This window comes from Ambystoma mexicanum, chromosome 4p (genome assembly GCF_040938575.1).
Source record: "Ambystoma mexicanum isolate Mex_15411 chromosome 4p, UKY_AmexF1_1, whole genome shotgun sequence".
Taxonomy (NCBI): Eukaryota; Metazoa; Chordata; class Amphibia; order Caudata; family Ambystomatidae; genus Ambystoma; species Ambystoma mexicanum.
This window is the reverse complement of record NC_090927.1, coordinates 516618018-516640099: the sequence shown is the minus strand read 5'-3', so window position 1 is coordinate 516640099 and position 22082 is coordinate 516618018. Positions and strand designations below refer to the sequence as shown.

The window sequence follows — 22082 nt, the reverse complement described above, 5'->3', positions numbered from 1 at the left end:
CGTATGGTTCAAAGTAAAACTGAAAAACCCCTGAAATTCGACAGTTATGGTAAGATAAGCAACCATACCTCGCGCCACTGTGCACTGCTAACACTAACACCCAGGACATCAAAGATGACATCACAAATGTCATTAACAAAAGGTAAAGGAGGTATATGTGCTTGTTTTATATTTATGACTGGGATCACTGTTGGGTTGTAGTCGTATGAGGGCTCGGTAGGCGGTTTAGCCACTACTCCTCTCTGTACTCCTGTGGGGAAGTAGTCAGATTGTCACAGGAAATGTCTTTGGCCCAAGAGAATCTTTCTCCGGACTATTACTTCCCTCCTAGATGGAATAGTCTAACTCCTCCTTCCCCCCTCACTTCCTTACATCAGAGATTCCAGTGATTAACTCTCTGGTATGTCTTCTCCATTGTTCTGAGGTGTTTTTCCCATTGAAGCTCAGGTCCCCTCCTTACCGCCTTGGGTATATATGTGCTGTTCTATATATGTCCTGTTCTCTTGGGATGGTGACACGTTTCCTGGAGAGAGCAAAGGGGCTTCTAGGTCTAGAACTAGATGGTTTGTTGTGGATGAAACTGAGGCCCGGACAGTGGTTCACAAAATTCTCACAGTTCACTGAGTCTATGTGAACTAGGAGGAGGGGTTGTGTCCAGTACATCCGTATGTTTCCACAGGCTACCATGGTAAGCCATATATGGCTCACATGTATTGATTAATTAAAATGCCACCAGGCCTTGGGGATAGACAATTAAATAAAATGTGTATTACAGTTGTCCTGAAACTTTGGGTTCCAACCGGCTGTTTGCAGGAATCCATGTTGAGAAACTGCAGAGCAGTTGGAGTAGTGGCATCAGACAATCCCAGCAGAATTCCATGTCTGCACTACACTTTTCAGCATGGAGTGTTATGAAACTGAACCTGATTAGCAGAGCTCACTTTCTGAGGCAGAACTGCCTGCATCATTTTGCGTTATGAAAATCAATAATGGTTGGGATTGCCTACCAGTGCAGATTGCATTCTTTCGCACCTATCTAATGCCTATACATAAGCCAAAATAGTTGACTTTGCCAATTCTTGTTTTAACCGGTCTTTAGTACAAGTAACAGATACAAGAACAAACATACTGCTTATAATTCAATTGGCTGAATTGGTGTTCGTTTCACCAGTAGTGCACATTGTCTCAGGAGAATGACTTGAAATAACACTGACAGGCCCTACTATAGCACAGTAGTTTATGTTTCTGATAAATAGAGCTAGCTCAAAGAGTGTTCGGGCGAGGCGGGGCATGTAGTGGGTGGGAATGGACATATGGAGAAGCATGGTCAAGGACTGTCAATGGGTGGGTAAATACGCAAATTACATCCACAAGCTGTGTGTCCCTCCTCACATTACATCCCCCTGCTATTCCTGACATTGCTATAATTTTGGCTTGTAACTGGGACCTAAGCCCCACCCCTCACCCTGACAGGTGAACTAAAAAGCATCTGAAAAGGTAAGAGGCCCCTTGATTTGAATTCCTATTCATATGAATGCTGGTATCGTCATCAAGGAAATGTTTGAGCACTCTTTGCCACAACTGTGATTGCCAGAGGCATTGTTGTTGAAAGGTCATTCTGGTTTCAGAAGTAGCCTAAAAAGATGTTCCAGGCTACCCCTGACATTCCAACTAGCCTGATATTCCAACTAGTCTGATAGTAGACAATACAGAATAAATATCGAACATGTCACACCAAAGGGAAATGAGCAGTTAAAGGATAAGAAGGGGTTCGGGGTGGGAAAACACTATCCTATGGGAGGAGACACTCTCCCCCCCTTACAATGAATGGAACCCGAGCAGACACCTGCACCTCAGCTGCATCCCACAGATGGCAGAACCCCAGGAGGCACACACGTGTCTCATTGATCGGCTTCGCAGGGCTGGACTGACCTTCTGGGTGGGATGGGGCGAGTATGCGAATATCTATTGTCCGCTTGTCTGGCAGAGAGAGCGCAGGTGTGAGCGGGGACCTCCTTAGGGGGCAACTATCCAGAGAAGAAGTCATGTCAGCTCCCCCTTGATCTTTCTCGCATTATTGTCATACAGTCACTCCATGGTGCATAACATGCCAGGACCTGCGCAACCTAAGAATAAACCATGATACAAAACACTGAATGTCACCAGGACCTCGGGATGGCACGATGGGGCTACATAAAGCATGTAAGCAAGCATGTATGCATTGGTGTTGCATGTATTGAGAAGCCACAGTACATGGGGCTAAATGTCAGGGCCATGATGTCGATTCCATAATTAACAGACGTGGAATTGTATTAGTAAATTGTGGGTTTGTAAAACACTAGTGTTTGGGCAACAACAATAGACAAACATTGAGGGACTTGTTAACAGAAGCGTTATATTATGGGGCAACCCCATGGGAAAACGCTCTCTGAATCAGGCCCGTAACGTGCCATTCAGGCATTCTGGAGGCTCTTTGTACGTGTTGGATGTATTTTGGTGTCGTAGTGTATGTAATATGGTCAAATTCGTTTTAATGTTAAATATCGTATAATACTCTATTTGCTCCCAACAGCCATATTGGAAGTGTTGGTGACTGAACTGCACAATATTATAATTGATTTTGCACCTCTTACACCGACTGGTACTAACAAGTGGTGTTGCTAGGGTGGGGCCAGCCCCCCTCTGAAATCCGGGCCCCCCCCACCCCCCTGTGTGCCCCACCTGGCTAGGATACTCTCTCTTTTGTTTCAAATCGATGCAACCAGCTTCTAACAAAATTGTACCTAGGACTGGAAGGAGTTTAACTCAATTCAACATAGACAGGTTCATGAACATTGTGACACATATTTCTATGGACTAACTCCCTGCAAGAAATACTGCAACATGTGTTTTGAGCACTGCTCATGTTGGGGTTGAGAGAGCATTATATCTGCAGTATTGCTGTTATAACATAGCAGGTGTGTTTGTATTGGGCCTGCTCCCCGCCGAGGTGTAGTAGGGGTAAGCTGGCACGTCAGACACATGTTTATTGTTACCAAATTCGAAAATGACACTCCTTGTGCCAGAATTAACGAGAATGAAGGACGGACTAGTCAACTGAAATGTTATACCTAACTGTAGTCCCTCTTGCAGCTGGTTCTTCTGGCTTTTTGGTGTTTTCTTGTCTAAGAGTCAACTCTGTAATCGGCTTGAGTACTTTAAACACAGCCTTTTGATGTTTTCTGAATGCTTTAAGAGTCATTTTCATTGAGTGCAATGTCATATGTGTGGCAGTTCACTTTGCGTGTGGGGCTGACTTAAGACGTTCTTTCCACAACATACTGTGTTCTTATACAAAGAACTATTCTGGGTATGGAGACTCTCTTTCCCAGCATGCAGCGTTGTTGCACAAAGAACAGCTCTAGGCTCTGAGACTTGCTTTCCCAGAATTCAACGTTGTTAAAAATAAAACAGTCCTGTGCTCTGCCACTCTCTTTCCCATCATGCAATTTTGAGAAACAGAGACTAACTCTGGTCTTAAGACTCTCTTTCCCAGAATACAACAATACAAAAACAGGGTGGTTCTGGCCTCTGAGTATATCACGTTGGAAAACAAAGAACTGTTTTGGGCTTTGGTAGCCATTTACCCAGCATGCACCATTGTCAGCGTAGTAACAGCTCTGGAGTTTGAAAGTCTCTTTCTGCAGCATTGTGCCATTTGACACAAATTTGTGTAGCACCTAACTGCCACTCTCATGGTCTCTTAAGTGCGTTAGTTGTCTGGGAGTTCACCAGACCATAGTCTGATTATAAATGCTAAAACGGTTCCATGTGAAAATGTCGCCTGCAAAATATTGTCAGGGTGGTGCCTTTTTTTCCTGAACCCTAAAACAAAGTCCCTTAATATTATAGGACTGGTATTATTTACTATTCTAAACTCCTGTCCTAGAATATTCTCGGATAGGTGTTTGTTTAATTCAGTGTGCAAATGTGAGTAAATGTCACCCCCTCGCGACATTGTGTCTGTCAATATTTGCACTGGATACCAATAAAACAGAAACCAAAAAAGTGATGGGTGGAATGTTTTGAAAGAATCTGAACCACTGGCACTGCTTTCGGCAACCTTCCACACCACCGTTTTAGCCCGTCTGCGCCATTGCAAAAGGGGACCAGCCATATGCAAATCAGTCAGGTACTACCACCAATGGGAGCAAACCTACCCGACATACTAGGCCAGGTGCCCTCTGCACAGAAACACAAGCAACCCCAGAAATGTTTCGGCCTTGTTGGGCCTCCTCAGTGAGGTGGAGTTTGGTTTCCTATGGCGCAGCGAGCAAGGGATCCCCGTCTGGGCATACCCTCTCTCACATAGTGAGACAAACTATAACCCCAAAAGTAATGGGTGGAAGGTTTTGAAGCAAGCTGAACCACTGGCATTGCTCTGGGCAACCATCCACAAAATTGTTTTTTTGGCCGGTCTGCGCCATTACAAAATAGGTCCAGCCAAATGCAAATCAGTCAGGTACTACCAATAAAACAGAACAGTGTATTGCAGGAGAATGACTCTGCATCATAAATGTGCACATTACAATTGCAGGAAAATGGCAATTTGTTTTTCAAACATGGCTAACACTATAACCGTGGGTCTCAACAAACTAAAAACGGGATGCTGCAGTAAAAGGTGGAGCCGCAATGTATAGAGCCGCGTCTATCACTGGAGCAAACCACTACAGTTGTGGACATTGGAAAGGACACGTCAAATGGGTTCTATGTGAAAATATCTACAGGAACATGTGAAAATGTGGTCAGCAAAAAATAGTTTAAAAAAATGTAGTCATTCAATACCAGCAACGCAAAGTGTGAAAATGTTTTCAGCAATGAGGTTGCCAAAAAAGCTATTTTTAGATACACAACAGTGCAAGGCTGCGACCCTAAATATAACCCAACCCTCCAACGAAAACTCAACAATCACTGTAGTTCAATTCCTAAACTTCTCCCTACCTCTAATTAGAACCCTTATTCTACATTGAACTCTTACAGAACGAAAACCCTTTGATGCGCCAGAGCATTTTATTAGCATATTTCTCAATGCAAAATAAATATCAAATGAACAGTGAACCTATGTCCAACCCCATCACCAGCTTGCGGCAAAGTACATAGCCCTTGCACTGACCCAAGTCCTTGGCGTAATACTATCCTAACTGGAACTCTAACACTTATCCTAAAGCTTACTTTACCCTAACCACTAGGTATATCCTCACGCTATCCTATGCCAACATCACCAGCTTTTTTCAACCCTGTATCCCTTTCTTCAACACGTACGCAAACTATTACCCTATTAGTCCTATCTTTACCATAACTCATACCCTTAAACGCTGTCAATTAATCTACCCTAACTAAACTCCAACATCTTCACTCTAACCCTAATGCCCACCCTAAACCCTATCCTTACCCTACCACCTAGCCTAACCCTAAACCAGGCAATCACAAGCCCGCTAACCACTAGCTGCACTACATTCTGACCACTTTACAGCTGCATTTATTGGCATCTTTTTCACTGCAGAGGTATTTACACCACGACTCTTTCCCTGACTACATTTGTGTTGGCTACATTTTCACTGGATGCTATAAAATGGTACATTGCAAGTATATTCGGAAGACATATGGTGCCTGTATAGGCATGTGATATCATTTACATCAGAACATGTCATACACGGGCAGGCTTGGGCAAGGCTGGCATGGCACTGCTGTAAACTGGAATTATTTTGACTGTGACTGAGTATTATGCTTAACTGACAGGCTGGCACATTGCGATATTTAAGAGAACCATGAGGAAATGTAAACATTGCATTAGGCAGGTCGGTACTTTATCAGCAACTGCCCGTAACTCAGCACCACAAGTCACTTAGTTGAAAGCATCCTGCAGTATTTGATAAACACAACAGTGTACATTTTTTTTTGTGCATTTTTTTTAAAAGCACTCACACAGCCTGAGGTGCTGTTACAGGAATACGACTCTTAGTTGCGTATTTATAACGTGCTTAATACCCAGAGGTTTTTTAAGCACGGACCCGGGGATCGAACCTGTGTTGAATCATCTTGTTTCCAAGGCGAGCACGATGCTGCTGAGCTATCCTCCCGGGACTTTGAAATAATGTGACATTGGGTGCTAACACTTTTAACTAATTCCGTTTCTTTATATTTCGGCACATCCAAACCCAATGCTGTGCACTGTACTCCTGGATCAATATCAAAACTAGTGTAATTTCTACTGACCTACGCATGGCATTGTCTCGGGAGGGTAGCCTAACGGCAATGTGCTCGCCTTGGAAGCAAGACCACCCGGAGCAACACAGGTTCGATCCCTGGGTACACACTTAGAAACCTCTGGGTAATAAGCATGTTATAAATAACCTATCATAACATATCACATATCATTCTCCTTACAGTTGATTCCCTGGCGTCAGAAGTATTATCATTTTGAATGTGCTTCCAACAGAATTGCTTGCTGTATAAATGCACGATTTTTACCTCCCCAAGGCAACTTTGGACTACTTTTGCCTGCATCAATTTGGGAAAAGCATACCCATTGCCCTTTTATAGGCGGCCCCCCACGTTTTTTTCTGTGGCCCCCTCTGTGCCCCTCGCCCTTAATTTGATTCCTGGAGACGCCACTGGTACTAACCCGAAACAATCTTGAGGTTGGCTGAACGCGATTGTACAACAAACCCTGCTAATACTGCGGTGCAGTTCCAAAGAAAGCACATTCCCCCACTCCCCTGCAGGGCCAACTCTGCAGAAAGGGGCGGTTTTCCCTTTAAATCTCGCAGCCTCGAGCTGTCAGTGTTCTGCTGGGAAGGCGATAACAGGCGCGCGCGGTAACGTGAGAAATATTGCACGTGCCCGGAGCTTGGTCGTTCACTCGGCCCTTCCTCCTCTGATTGCCTTGAACTTGTGACGTCACGGGGTGGCTCATATTGGGGAAGGGAGGGGCGGACGTGGGGACGTCTACACCATGACAGGGAAGGGCAACCTGTCACCGTGACATGTCTGGAGGCGAGGCGGCCTTCCAATTAGTCCAGGACGCTGGCCAGTGTGATGCAGAAGCTACAAATCCATGGGGGTAGAAAGCGGGTAACGTAGTTCAGGGCTGCAATCACACGGCCCTCTCTGCCATTGCCTGCGAGCACAGCGTGTCCCAGGCGTACAGCGGGTTCTAGCTGTGTACCACCAGCCCCTGGCCTGCTTTAGGAGACGCGTGCGTAATGTCCACCCTGCTGACGTCTTCCTCGGCTTTCCTTGGCCCTAAAGCTACCCTCGCCCTTCCAATAAATAACACGCGAGATCTGCCTTGTGTGGGCGCCTCACACCTTGGATTTGTGTTGACATGTCACCCTGCCATCTGAAGGCTGCTGCTGACAGAAATGGAACACGAGAAATAAGAGGAACCGTGCCCCCCCCCCCTCTCCTGCGCGCAGCACAGCCTTGTCCTGGGGAGACCTGGCGCCCAATGGCTGCTCCAGATGTGGCGCCTGTCTCCCCAGGCATCTTTGCGAGGAGAAGCAGCGGCGCTGCAGTCAGAGGAGAGCGCCGTCTGCGGGGCCCCGCGTCGGATCCAGGACGCGTCCAGGCGAGATAGGAACCCTGGCCAAGGTGCTGAAGAGACGCCGGTGCGCACGGGAGCGCGCGTCGGGTACACGGGCTCCCTTTAATCGCACTCCTAAACGAGGCCATCAATGCACAAGGAAACAAAGAAGTAGACATCTTTCAAGTGGAGCTGCGATGGCGTATGCCTGGTGTTTAGAAAAAGGACTCCATTCACCTACTATACACGCGTTATCGCGCATAAATAAATCGGCTAATCTCAAAGTAAAGGACCCAAAACACCCCTGTCGCCCAATTCCCACAGGGAAGCTGTCCTTAAAATATAATCCCAGGTTATATATACATCAATGCGGGGTTACACACAGAGCGACGGAAGATGGGGGACAGGTGAAGCAGCCTGGACGTTTTCGAAATAAGAAGCACAGGGGGAGGGGGAGCGGGAACGGGCTCGAGCAGGAAGGCGTATTGAATATAAGTGAACAGCACGAGAGAGGCAGAGCCGAGTCTATCTGCCTGCGAGCTGCAGAGAGAGGGAGAAAGAGAGAGGGGGGGTGGGGGGTGTGCGCGCGCGCGTGCGCGTGTTTCTCTGCTGCATGTGGGCATCGGGTAATGAGGGGGTGTCTGTCTAAGGCTGGGCGGGAGGGGGTGTCTGGGAGCTGCGTGCCCCTGTGAGTGCTGTGTCTGCTCTCTGCTAGGCTTGGGGGCGGGGTGAAAGACTTCACGGGTGCATAGGATGCAGCGCTGCTAATGATTGGGATGAACGTCCGTCGTGTGTTAGCGCATTGCTGGCGGCATAGCCAGTGTCATTAGGGGGAGCCTATTCTCCCAACAGGAAATGCACGCTATTTCCGGGAAGCCTACTTTCCGTATACAAGTTATTTCATACAATGAACACTGGTATTGCTAAATCGTTTTTGGGGCAAGTAGGGGTCCCAAATTAGCTTCAAGTATCTCGGTATTGTTAGTTCCAGCCATGCTAGTTTCTTTTTCGGGTGTGTAAACAATGTCGCCAAAGTGGCAAAGCCCAACTCTAATACATGTTTATGTGTGCACGGCGCCTATCCTGCCTGCTACCCCGTGCAGGTGAAGGTCTGGCAAACAACTTCCCAGAAGGGCACATATACCGCGCGTGTGGGGGGGGTGTGGGGGCATTCGTTTCCTCATGAAATATGCAAACAACGGGGCGAAATCAACTTCAGTGGGGCCGGCTGCCGCAACGCAATGGGTGCTGCTGGAGTGGGGATTGGACAAAGCTCCTCGCATGGCACAGTGTGTGCCGCCGTAGCTCATCCTAAAGAACAAAGGGGCGCAATGGGCGACGTGAAACCTGACTTGACTCCAAATCCGCACCACTGCACTGCGAGGAGGGCACATGTCAAGATCAGCTCCAGTCCCGTCATGCGGGCGCCGCGGGCATCAAGGGGTGATGCCCTCGCTTCCAGACTGGACATGCGCCGTGTGCAGGAAATGTACATGTGCTGCACGAAAGTGGGGAGAGGGGGGAGGCTGATAAAAAAAAAAGTGTTTCTGTATTCCACTGGACAACGGGCACCATGAAGGAGTTGGGTTCTGCTCTGAGAGTTATTGTGTGCAGATAATAGCTAAGCAGGATGTGTTATTACATAACTAGTCAGCTGTCAATAACTTCTAATGACTGGTAGCACTGGCTAGTGGAGTTAGGGAGAACCGGGTGCAGATACTATGCAGCCTGCCGGCCCTCCAGGCATCCTCCCAGGTGAGTGCCATTTCTTCAGCACGGCACCGCCATTTGCAGAAGCTGCCCCCGCCAGATGAGCGGCGCGCAGCCGGGCCAGGGCTTCGCGCAAGGCTCCGGGCGGTGGACAGCTCCCGGTGCTGAACGGCGCACACGCCTCGCTCCCGCACCGCCCGGCGGCTCACTGGAGTGAAACCCCCAGCACCGCAGAGGCGGCGAGGGCGGCCGAGAGCTGTCTGCCGAACAATGACAGCCAGCCCAAAAGCCCTGCAAATTCCCTTTAATGAGATTCATCGGCGAATCAGCAGCAGTCAAATGTCAGAAAGCGAAAGGAGGCTTCCGAGCCTGGCAATTACCGATTTGGGCAGGAAAAGAGAGAGAGAGGGTAAGGAGCTTCAGTGATGCCTCTGTTTTTATCTTAAACAAAAAAGAAAAACTTTTGCTGGAGTCTTTGCAATGCAAATAAACACACAAACAAATATGTACCAAAATGCACTCGCCTGAGGAAGTGGCTAAAGGGCGCCAGTAACAACTGTACTGATAATTATTTTCATATTGCAAGCATGTAATTAGAAAAATAATAATCATGGCGACATGGATGTAATCGCATGTTGATATGGCCAGTGGCTGCGACAGCGTTTCTTTTTATTGTATTTGTTACGAATGAACAACAACACCTTGCTTACGTAACACCTGTGGGCCATTCCTGATCAGCCCTGAAAAGAAAAGGTTGAAAGGCGATCTTCACAAGAGCCACGCACACCTCTCGTATGTTCATGGCTGGCATGCTAGTATGGCAAAATACACACGCAATTGCCCGCGAAATATAAAAGTCCTGGGGTGAGGGGGCGATTAGTGGCCGAGTCAAACACTGCGGCTGTGGCGCCCGCGCCACACACGGCTTCAAAGTAAACTGTGGCTGGCGAGGGGGCCATTAGTGCGCCCCAAGGAGCTGAAGTTTTAATATGTAGCGCCCCGGCGCGCTGGACTGACCATGCTGTCTACACCGAGCGTGCACAGTCGAAGCACAGCACCCCTGCCAGGAACACATGTCACGTGTGTGTGTGTCCATGTAGTGCCCAGTGGGACCTAAAAACATAACTAAAACAACCAGAACCATAGCACGCGTACGAATCATCGGCGCTTTGCACAAAAGGCATTTTGAAAGCAACACCTAGCCATCCTCGGGTTTAGCCATGCCACAGCCCACAACGATAAAAGTTATGCGAGTATTGCGTGTGCTTGCCACGGGAGTTGGTAGTCGTCGAATGCCTATACAATTGCCAAGACCTGGATGCACATGCCAGCATGTAGTACAGCCCCATATATGTACTAGCATGCCTGCACTGCCGCTGAGAGACACCAATAACAGCCTCAAACGCCCATTGCACTCAGAATGTATTCGCGCCCGTCAATGACTTTGGCTGCTTTAAACGAATGTAACTCAAAAGGCATCACACACGAAAGCTGCTGGCTCCACTTCACAATAGTTTCCAACACACTGTGTGTAATCAACTGCACCAACAAAAAAGCCAGCTGTCTCGCGGCCGTCTGGCTGTTTCGTCTTTCCATTGAAATACAATTCTTTAGATATTACGAAATATGCACAGAATTCTATTTAAATGGGCGCACAAGACCTGCTTTCTGTCTTTAAAGCCCAACTGCCCACATGACTAAAACCCCAAACAATAGTCACATTTCAACTCCTCGCGAGCCGAGGCAAACGCGTCGAAATGAAGGGAAACTGCTGCAGGTTATCGCTCTTATCCAAACAAAAGCCGTGCACCTACCTAGGAGCCCGGGAAGGCAGCCTCCGCCGGCGGGCGCGAGCGAGCGAGCGTGCGGGAAAAGTTAATCAGTGCCAAGTTCAAGTTCACGGCTGCTCTGCATGCCACTGGCCCCGGCGCAGCTCCTCGCAGCAACTTTCAGAGAGCGCAAGTGCGGCGCCGCGTGCCGCCGAAAAGCTGCCACTCTCGCCCTGCTCCTTGGCTGGCCATTGGCGGGAGAACCCGCACTCCCGTCTGAGGGGGTACAGGGGCAAGGCGCCCACCGAGCAGGGATACAAACCAGGGGGGAGCCGGGCGACTGCAGGGAAAAGCTGGCGCGCTCTCTCGCCTGTGCAGAGGCATAGGGGGGAAATGTCGCCCTGGCAGGGATGACAAATGCAGCACTATAGGCTCGCAGGCCTAAGGGATCGCGTGTACTTCCACACGCAGCCTCGGATGCACGCACTCCCACTCATCCTCTCTCGCCCAGGTTTTTTTCCTCTCCACATTTTTTCACCAGCTCTAAATCCCCGGCATATGACCTTCTGTTAAATAGATTAAAAAAAATAGCTTATCAGTTATGCAAATGAGGCTGAATTCATTTTCCACAACAGATGGCCCCATAGATAATGATGATGGAAGAGAGAAAATGGAATGTCTCTCACAAGGTGGCCATGGAAACCAAGAGAAGAATCATATCAATAATAAGCTGACTGAATAATAAGCTTGTCAGTCCCACGAATCCAAGCCCCTGGCTCAAGCAGGTATCCCACCCCAAGTAGTTATGGGGTCAGTGCGGGAAGAGGTCTCCCCTTGCAGTGGGGGTCGCCCCACCTGCAGCGGATGAGCAATGTGAGCGAGCCAGGAAGTGCCCAGGAACTTGTGTGTGTTTGCCAGAGCTTGTGTGTAAGAATGTGACTGGGAGAAAGGGACAATGTGTCTATGGGTGTCCGAGTGTCTGTGAACACACACAGACATGTGTGCATATGCGTAGAACTGCACATGCATATCATTATGAGCTGTGGAAATTAATGTGTCTGTGTGTGTATATGTACATATGTATGCACACACATGTATATATATATATATGTGTGTATAGATATATAGGCGCTTAGAACCTTTTACATACTGGAAGCAAAGACGCGCACGGACATGCTTGTGCATTCTGTTTGGTGCGATGGCATGGATGCTTGTGTCTGTGTCTCTGTGCTGAGCCCCCCATGTTAAATATGCACTCTACAGTGAAATGCAAATGGTTGCGAGACAGAACGCCCACCCCCACGCCGTAGTTGCTGCCTCCCTCCTCCTTTTCCTCTCCCTCTCTCTATCTGTCTGCCCCTCTGTCTCGGTCTCTCTCTCCCTCTCCTCGCTCGTTCTTCACCCCAGCCCGCCCCCTCCCACCCCATCCCCCGCCCCCTCTGATCCGGAATACTGCATTGATGCAATTGCTGCTCGCCTCAGGCTTCCACCTTGGCTCCCAGGGGTCCGTCCCGCAAAATGAATCAGCAGCCATCCTGAGCAGACTGATTAGAATGAAAATGGCACGGCGCATGTCTGGACGGACCAGGCGCTGTGCCTGGCTGCCTGTCTGGCAGGAATGCTCAGCCCCAGACAGCATCTGCAGACAAAGCCAGGCGGCTGCCCTTCACTGTAAGGACACAGCTGCCTCTCGCGAAGGCACGCACGCACGGTGCCCACCGCGCGCCGTCCCGCGCCCACGCAGTGCTGCACTGCACCGCAACGCACGCCCCGACAAGAGCCCGCAGCGCAAAGTGCATGTCAAGGGGCTATTTAAGCCAGGCGGTATCGGCGTCTGCTGGAGTGGAATCGTGGCCGGCTACCGCAGTAAGACACGTTTCGAGAACACATCTCCTCGCATTGCAGTGTCTCCGCAACCACGCAGGGTACCCATGCAACGTTAGGTGTTAGTTAGGTTGGAGCTGGTGGGGCGCAATTATGAAACAATAGCGCAACAGTAACCTGGACTCGGTATAATAAGTGCTTAGAATTTGTAACACGTATTAAAAAAAAAATCTCTCAAGCACAGAAGAGAAAAAAGCAACAGACCTCGTCCATGATCACAATTCCCCAAGCGCTCGCGAACCCAACAATTAGACAAGTGCACTCAACTCAAATAAGCGGACATTATTAGCACTAGGCTGGGGAAGTCAACGTTTTTTTTAATTGTATTCCTTGTAAGAAAGGAGATTTTTTCATCCGGCAAGCAATCATCAAACTTGTTCCCATCCCATTGTTCCGTCTCTATTTTTATAATCTCAGCAGCGTTGGGTTTGCAGACAAAGGAAGCCTGATTTCCTTGGCTCCTTCCCTCGGCGGGGCGGCTCCCCCTCCCCGCGCCTGCGCCCCGGTGCTGCAGTGTGAATCAGAAATCAATAGAGCTGCTCTAATGGCAGCTCCCCTCAGCGGGCAACAGCAGCAGCAGCCTGAGCCGCGCGCCGGGGGCGGGGTCAGGAGTGCCATGACGTCGGCCCGGCCCCGCCGTTTATTGGCCAGAGCCTCGGATGTTCGGGGCAAAAAAGGACGGCGCTGCTGCACAGCAGCCTGATAACAATAACAAGGAGGGGGATGGGCCCGAAGAGGGAAAATGACACCGTGTTCCCTCGCCCTGATAAAAATGAAAGCTTTCCAGGGCGCGTGCGTGGCTGAAGAAGAACCAGGACTTGTGTCTGGGTTGCCTGCTACAGAAGTACCCGCATGAAGCATCATGCTAGACTAGAGAGGCCCAGGCGCGCACCCAAGAGGCCAAGCGAGCCGAGTGCGCAGGAACCGCTGACATGCGGGATCAGGGCGTGGGAGGTGTTCTGTCAGAAAGCGCAGATACGCTTTGCATGCTCAGTGACTGTGACAGAAGCCTTCCCCATTTCTCTGCTATCACAATCATACCCAGCGTGCTGGCATGTCAGGTGATCTTAAAAAACGAGCATAGAGTACACCGAATGTGCTCCGGCAGGGCAGACATTTCCTATGAATACGGTAACCTATCATTGTCAAAATCCTTACATTGTAACGTGGCTAAACAGGAAACATGTTTTCGGTACACATTCGGAATTTCACCCACACATTTGCATCCCCTATGTTCTTGTGCTAACTAAATCATGTTTAAATTCAACTACGATTGTTTGGTAACGAAGGAACCCCAACATACATTCCATTAAAACAGTTTATGCTTGTTATAGGTTTGGTTTTCAAAAAATCAATTCTGCATTACTGCCAATGCATGCTATATCGAAGACACGCAATACACTTTTAGGGCTATTTCGCATGCTTCTCTATTGTTAACAGCATCGCCCCAATAAAAAACAAATGGGAACAGGAGCGTTATTACTTGCAACATAGGACCATCCCTAATGTCAGGTGCAATCCCGAACACATCACTCTTTTACTGTCCTTTCAATGTTTTTGTGGCTGATTGTATTGACAGCGCCTAACCTTGTCCTGGTCTGGCTCCAATGGATATGTATTACATCTACACAGCCCTGTGTGACTTGCAGTCATCAGTCTGCCAACACCAGGCCAGCTCCTTGCACAGTCTAAGGAAACGTCCGAATGAATCATTGAGACCCTCAGCATGGCATAACCACTGCTCGACTCTGCCACTTAGACGATGCAGCGGCACACTGTTCACATACACTCTCGCCTAATCTAGAAAGTAAAGCACTGAAGAAAAGAATACATGTCCATGTTTCAGCGGCAGCAATATTCTAATGCATGGCATGGTTGCTCCTATTATGCACTTACCCATTCATTTCATGCAGAAGCAACACTTTTTGAATTTGTAAAATAAAAAAAAACAGAGCTATTCCCACAATCCCTTTGTAGGTTATCCACCTATGAGGAATTCAACCATCCGCACAGCCGGTGTGCGCGCAGCAGTGCTTTTCTGAAATGTTATATGAAATTGAATGATGGTAGATCAACCTCTGGAAAATGTGTGGGGCTAATCCACACACATTTTCCTATGCTCACCGCACGACATACACATAGACTCGTGTACTCTGGGTGGACACGGCCTACAGGTGCAGCACCCCTGTCATATTTAGTTGCCATCTGAAAGGATGAGTACATAATACATCTTAGAAGTGGGAGTGCCAAACCTTCCTCCTGCTGTCACAAGATGTTATGCAGCCCAAGCAAGTCAGGGACCTTCTACTCCTGCAATGATGGTGGCGCAAAATAAACACTTTTGATTACACCAAATGCTTTTGAGGAGGCCTCCACCCCGTCTCGCACCCAACCTCCACCAGCACCCCTTTTCTCAATATTCCAGGAACCAGGCCGGTCTGTTGTCAATGAATAAATTATTAATTTATTATTTTAATATTCAATCAGAACAAAAATATGACAGCAGCCACCGATGTTGTGGCAACACAATGCACAGGCTTCTAGAACATAATCAGGTTAAAAGGGTCTTCAATACCGCACCAGATTTGTGTTGTGAAAAGCAAAGCCAAATAATTTCCCTCAACTTATTGCACAAAGGTTAAGCGCTCCACCCTGGGACAATGGAAAAAATGGGTTTTGAATGATCTGATACTACTGCTATGGACAGCTCACAGGGGTATGTAGGGCTGCTTACGCTAGAGAACAAATAGGGCTTCAAAACTGACTGGCTTGCACACATATGAAATCCAATTTTAACACAGGCAGCACATGAGAAATAAAAGTCAACATAAAAGGGAATATAATTTGAATCCGTGATCCGGGTATGGTAGAGGAAGAATGATAGAGTAGGAAAAATGATTTTTAAAAGGTGAAAAGAAAGATTTAGAAAAACAAAATTGCAAATCTCAAAAAATTTTGCTGGAACTGGAAATGACAGGCAAGCTAAAAACCATGAAAAACAAAGGAACGGCTATACCAAATCTGAGCTCAGAGCATGATAGAGGAAGGGAAATACTCTTGGGAAATCACTTTTTAAAGGAGGAAAAAAAAGTTTTGGAAATACGAAATTGTAATTCACACTTAGTTAGGCTGGGGCTGGAAATAAAACACACACTTTCAACAAGGAGAAATGCACATAGGAACCACGGTTTTCAGTGAAAATGACAGGGGCAAGTGGATTTTCACAGTGGGAACAACAGTTTGGGTTTAATATGACAGATCCAAATAGGGATTTGTTTTTAAACACACAATTTACAGACACATTCGGTTTTAGTTCATAATGGGAATAATTCTTTTGAAGCAACACTTCAATTACTATAACAATGAATGAAAGCACTGGGATCAAGATGGTTTTGAATTGCAATGATCTTGATCCGTGAATTTCAATGGGGGAATGAATTGGTTCACTATGCCAACTATACTAAGGATCTACACAGACAGTAGGAGTTCTTAATTTGGAAGTGGCAAAAATGCACGGACTGGCAAAGGATTCTTCCACAGGAAAATAACTTAACTATGCAAACAAAGAAAGAACTTTTCAGGTGAAAGAGAACTATAATCAACAGGTCAACAAGGGAGGATTTTGTGCCATAGGAAAAATGACTTAAATGCACAGATGAACACAGTACTTGTCAATGGGAGAGTTACCACAATGCATAGACAAATAAAATACTTTTCAATAGAAAAATGACTAAATTTCACAGATAGAATAGAACATTTTTCATTATGGGGACACTCTAGGGTAGTGCATAAATAGATAGGACTTGTTTAATCTATGGCTGGGGGTCTATACTTGCAGAAAAAATTATTGACTTTATGGTCATCAAGGGTGCCAGGTCTTCACTGCAGGGACCATCAAAGGGGTCAATCAAGGCCGAGCTGAATGACAACTGGCCTAGTAAGATCGTTGTCTGTCTTCCCTCTGTTCCCCCTCCCTTGCCTCGTCGCACCTTGAAACACTTGTGTATAGGCGCATTATAAATGCCATATCATATCATATCCCCCCAATTAGCTACTCCAGCACCCTGCTTCACTTCCAGGGTTAGGCCCAATTTTCTGCAAGGATAGCTCCGGATTTTCAGTCAGCTGCACACCTCGGATTTTGTAGAGGGAATCCTCAGTTGAGGAGGAGTAACCTATTTATAAACCAGATGACATCACAGTTGTGTCTTCCTCCTCACACAACTGATTGGGCAGTAGTTAAGGGTTCCCTCCGCATCTACCAGCCAGTAGGCTCAGAGAATGTAGTAGGGATTTGAGCAGTCAGGGGAGGATACCCCATCAATCATATGACACAGGCAGGGGGTTTGGATCTGGATTTTGTACCTGGAAATCTCACATTTCAATTAATAACTTTTTTCATCATGTAATGTCACCCATGGCAGCATTTCTAAATACTATATTTTTCAGGCAGTCAACTCACACTTGATTGATGACCGTGGGACCTATTGGTGCGAAGCTACAGTTTTCCCTCTTTTCCACCCAAACTATGTTACTGAAAAATAAGGCATTGGATGAGCAGAATACCCATCACCTGTTACACATTCTCTCAAATGTTTATGATAGTCATACTTACGCAGAAATCACAATCAATTTGTTTCAAACAACTTTTGTTTAGTTGGGGTCACCAAAATCATTTTCAGTTGACCACATACAGCTTGCGGACAACTTTCCAGAAATTAGCACATGAATATTCTGGGACAGATATTGTGAATATTACACAAAGAAAAGCATATCTCACCATTGTGTACAATGGGGCATCAACCGCCTCAATAATCCTGCCCCCACCCTATGCCATGTGGAACTGTGATATCTCAAGGATTGCTGTTCCTACTTCAAAGGGGTAATTGCAAGCTACGGTAGAATTTATGATGGGTTTACGTGCTTTCGGTCGTAAAACTGGGAAAGCAGAGAATTCCTCAAGCCATCACCTTAGCAACTAGGCTTGGACACAGCCAGTATCACACCTAAGGAGCCCACAGCAGAAATTAAAGTGAAACTCTGGTATTTCCCCCCTGCAAGCATTGTCTTGATCAACTATGTCAATGGCACAATTTCAATATGTAAACACCCTCGCACAGGAAAGGCAGCACAATGTATTTTACAAGACTTTAGCTGAACATGTGGACACTTCAAGTGTTGGCATTTGAAAGCACAATTACAATTTTGCTGCAGAAAGTGCCAGCTGTGACCCTTCATTCTGTGGCAGTTTCACATTACTCCATGTGGATTTGCGAATTATGTCTTTTCATGATGGGCTCCTGCACACATGAACAGTTCCTTGATTATACATTTGCCCCCATTTTCTGGAGCATCTCTTGACTACAAAAGAAGGGACTTTGAAGGCATTGCTTTTGGTCATAGGGAAAAACTGAATTCTGCAGTGCAAGTTTGCACACAAATGTACACGCTGGATGCCACTGTTTTTTCCAAGATGGTCTCAGCCTTTCTGGATCTTTCTCAAAAGTGTCACAAGGTCTTCCCCTCATGTGTGGAAAGGAACATTTTCAGGCCTCATTAGGCTTAAATGCCTAAATTTACTCCTTCGTGTTTGGGCATGGGCCTCATTTTGCACATACTCATTTGCAGACCTTTTGGTGAGGGGCATATCTCCTCCACTGACTCCGGCCAGTAGTTATGGTATTTTAGGGCTATTTCACCCCACAATGCTATGGCCAGCCTAATTAACTAACAAAGGCTCCATTGATCCACCCTGTCCTTTTATGAACTCTGCAGATGGTGGCAGCAATTAACATAATTAACATACAAATAGAATGTACTTCAAACAGGACCACATGGGGCCTGGCTGCAGAATTTAACTAAGGAGACATGAAAACCCAACACCATTTGATATGCACTGTGTCAAACTGAAGCCAGCTCCCGCCTTTTGTATCGATTGACATGGAAATGTCATGTCTGGGACTGTGTGCTACAGTAGTAATCCACGCAGGGAGACTCAATTAGAAGGTACTAGCATGTGGATTGATGGAGACAGAAAGTCTGGTCCCGTAGCAGCTTCAAGAGAGACCTGCCGCTTTAATCAGGAACCACATAGAGCAACATTGACCAGAGAGACACTTTTATCCACAACAGACAGGAAGAAGGGTGGGACTTAGTATTACATGTTTTCACCCCTTTACCTTTTCTGTTGCAAAACACTCTGGTTATGATCTCATGCATACAGGAGATAGTTGGTGGGGACCCAGGATTGGTTCATTAAGGTAGGCTTAGCCAACACCAATCCCTCGGGTCCATTTGGCTTTAAAAAAAGGGCCAATCACCTCTTTTGGGCAGATCATCTGAAGACTTCGTAAAGAGTAGCAAGAAGAACTCAGCATTGGACCATGGCTGAAGTTACAGTCTGCCTTACATCTTCCGCCAGTGAAGGAAGGACAGGACCTCCAAGAAGGAAGCAAGATCCCTCCCTAAACATCTCCCATGGAACATAGAGAGATACTGTACCCAGAGGACATTGGGGCGAACATCCAGCTCCAAAGTGACAGAGATGGAGAGGACATGCTAGGCCCCTATTGTGAGAGCCTAGCTGGCTGATGTGGGGTCCTATTGAAATATAAAAGACAGTACAAAACAGTGATTTCCAACATGAGACATAGTGAATGAGCGAGAATGTGCCTCACTCAACTTTATCAAAATGGAAAGGGGTTTAAGCTGAAGGAGAATGTGACTCAGAACAGTAATATTGTTAACAATGCCCAATGAATGGGAAAATACATGGGATGCTGCAGATACTGACTTTGCGAAAACTTTGAAAAGGAACATTTTGATATATTCAAAACTGCAGCAGTTGTCGTGAATATCAGGGTTGGTTGAACTATCCCCTCCTTCCTCCTCACCTGAATCGACTGTGGACCTTTCCTGTAGTTCCGGCCTTCTTCCAGGACGTCTTTGGGTCTGCGCTTTATCAGTCTTCCTTGCTTCCTTCTTTTGCCGTAAGTAGGGGCGAGCTCCCTGGGATGCCACACTGTCGGGTAACTAGGGAACACGAACAGCGGGGACTCCCGGGAGCCGGCACCTGAACAGGGAAAAAGCCCAAAAGGGCAGAAAAAACCCTGCAGCAATTGTTCTGATGAAAGAGTCAGTGGCAATGAGAAGTCCAGGCGAACGATCCTTCAGCGTAGAACAGTACAATAGAAGGGATCGGAGAACAGCTGTGGTAAGTGCACCTGTAGTAGCCCGAATGGCTCACAAATAGCTCCAGGAGGTATGCAACATCTAGCGCCCAGGCTTATATGAGTGTAGAAGCATGGGCGAGGGAAGACAAGCCGAAGGGCAGAGAGGAGAGGGAACGGAAAGAGAGGGAGAGAGAGACCAGTACGAGCTGTACCGGAGCGAACAGCCAAAGAGAAACAAAAGGAGGACGGGACACGGGAAGCATCACAGGAGGGAACACACGTAGGAGGGATACACCAAGCGTTACCTTCGAGTCGGGAAAACACAGTGAAGGTGCAAGGCGAGGAACGCCACAGTGAGCCGGCTGTAAGAAACGCCGGGGGCCATCTTGGAAAAACACTAGAGCAGTGCTCTCAGACGGCCGTCAGACGTGGTGGAACAGTTAATGGCGTCTCCATAGAGAAAAGAAACGCCGCCCGACTGAAGTCATGACAGTATGCCCCCTTCTACATGGGGGGCCCCCAGGCTTGCCCGGATGCAGTCTGTGAAACTTTCTAATGAGTCGAGGGGCGTGAATGTGTCTCACGGGCTCCCATGTCCGTTCTTCGATGGGATAACCCTTTCAGTGAACCAAATATTGTAGACTACCGTGATAGTAGCGGGAATCCACCAGATGTGAAACCTCATATTCAGCTGGTCCAGACTGCACATCAGCAGAATGCCTCTTGGATCGTCTCTTATATGGATCCGGAAGGTATGGCTTCAAAAGGGAGGTATGGAACACGGGATGCACCTGTTTAAGGGAGGGGGGTAGCTGAAGGCGAAATGCAACAGGGTTTACCTTCTTCTTGATTTGAAAGGGTCCGATATATCTTGGTGCAAATTTCCCTATGTGCGTCCAGCGAGGTAGAAATTTAGTGGCTAACCAAACCTTATCACCTTCCGACCAAGAAGGTGCAGCCTTCCTCTTCTTGTCAGCCCATAATTTATACACATGACGGCTAGCGTCCAAGGTTTCACTGGCTAGCGCATGAGTGTCTTTGAGTTCCTTCAGGAGGTGGTCAAGAGTGGGTGATTTTGAGGGTTGGATGTCTGCCAATGGCAGATGTTTCGGATGGTAACCAAATGTGCAAAAAAAAGGAGACATATTAGTGGCTGAATGTTTGGTATTGTTATAGGTGAACTCAGCCATAGGGAGAAAGACATTCCAGTCCTCTTGCTTTCTGCCACAGAAACATCGAAGATATTGTTCCAGCGTGTGATTGAGCCTTTCCGTCTGACCGTTGTTTTGTGGATGGAACCCAGATGAAAGGGCTCGTTGAATCCCCAGTTGTTTACAGAGGGCACCCCAAAACTGGGAAGTGAATTGAGGACCTCGATCGGACACCACGGTCTCAGGAAGGCCATGAAGCCGCACTATTTCTTTCAGAAAGGTTTTGGCTGTTTCAGGGGCTGTAGGTAATCCTTTCAAGGGAGTGAAGTGAGCCAATTTGCTTAGAGAATCCACAGTCACCATGATGACAGTGTTCCCTTCAGAATTAGGCAGGTCCACAATAAAGTCTGTAGAAACGTGGGTCCATGGTTGTTTGGGAGCAGGTTCCTGTTGTAGAAGACCTAGGGGTTTGGTTGAATGATACTTATTGGAAGCACAGATGGCACAGGTAGATACATAAGAATGTACGTCTTGGTTCCAACCTGGCCACCAAAATAGCCTGGACACCAAATCCTTGGTGGCTCGAATGCCCTTATGACCAGCCATGGGCGAATCATGACACCATGAAAGGGCCAGCCTTTGGTGTTTCTTGTTGGGCAGGTACAAGGCTTGACCCTTGAAAAGGATTCCCTCTCTTTCTTCCAATTTGGAGGCTGCTTCTGTCTTCATCGGTGCACGGTGTTGTTCGCACTGGACTTTGCGTAAAAAAGTATTTGCCACAGTCCGTACCTCTTTGCCCGCTAACAATAATTCGTGGCTAGAATCTGCCTCA

At 47.4% G+C, this 22082-nt stretch overlaps 1 protein-coding gene across 2 annotated transcripts in view; it reads right to left on the bottom strand.

The window, feature by feature from the left end:
• The window catches only part of MYT1L (myelin transcription factor 1 like), a 1655431-nt gene extending 1643850 nt beyond the window's left edge, over positions 1-11581 (bottom strand). Inside the window, exon 1 of one of the 2 annotated variants that reach the window (XM_069606035.1) lies at positions 11089-11581. The gene's annotated coding sequence lies outside the window, so the exon portion shown is untranslated. The remainder of the gene's footprint in view (positions 1-11088) is intronic. The other variant, XM_069606050.1, reaches the window with a different exon arrangement.
• Positions 11582-22082: the final 10501 nt, after the last annotated feature.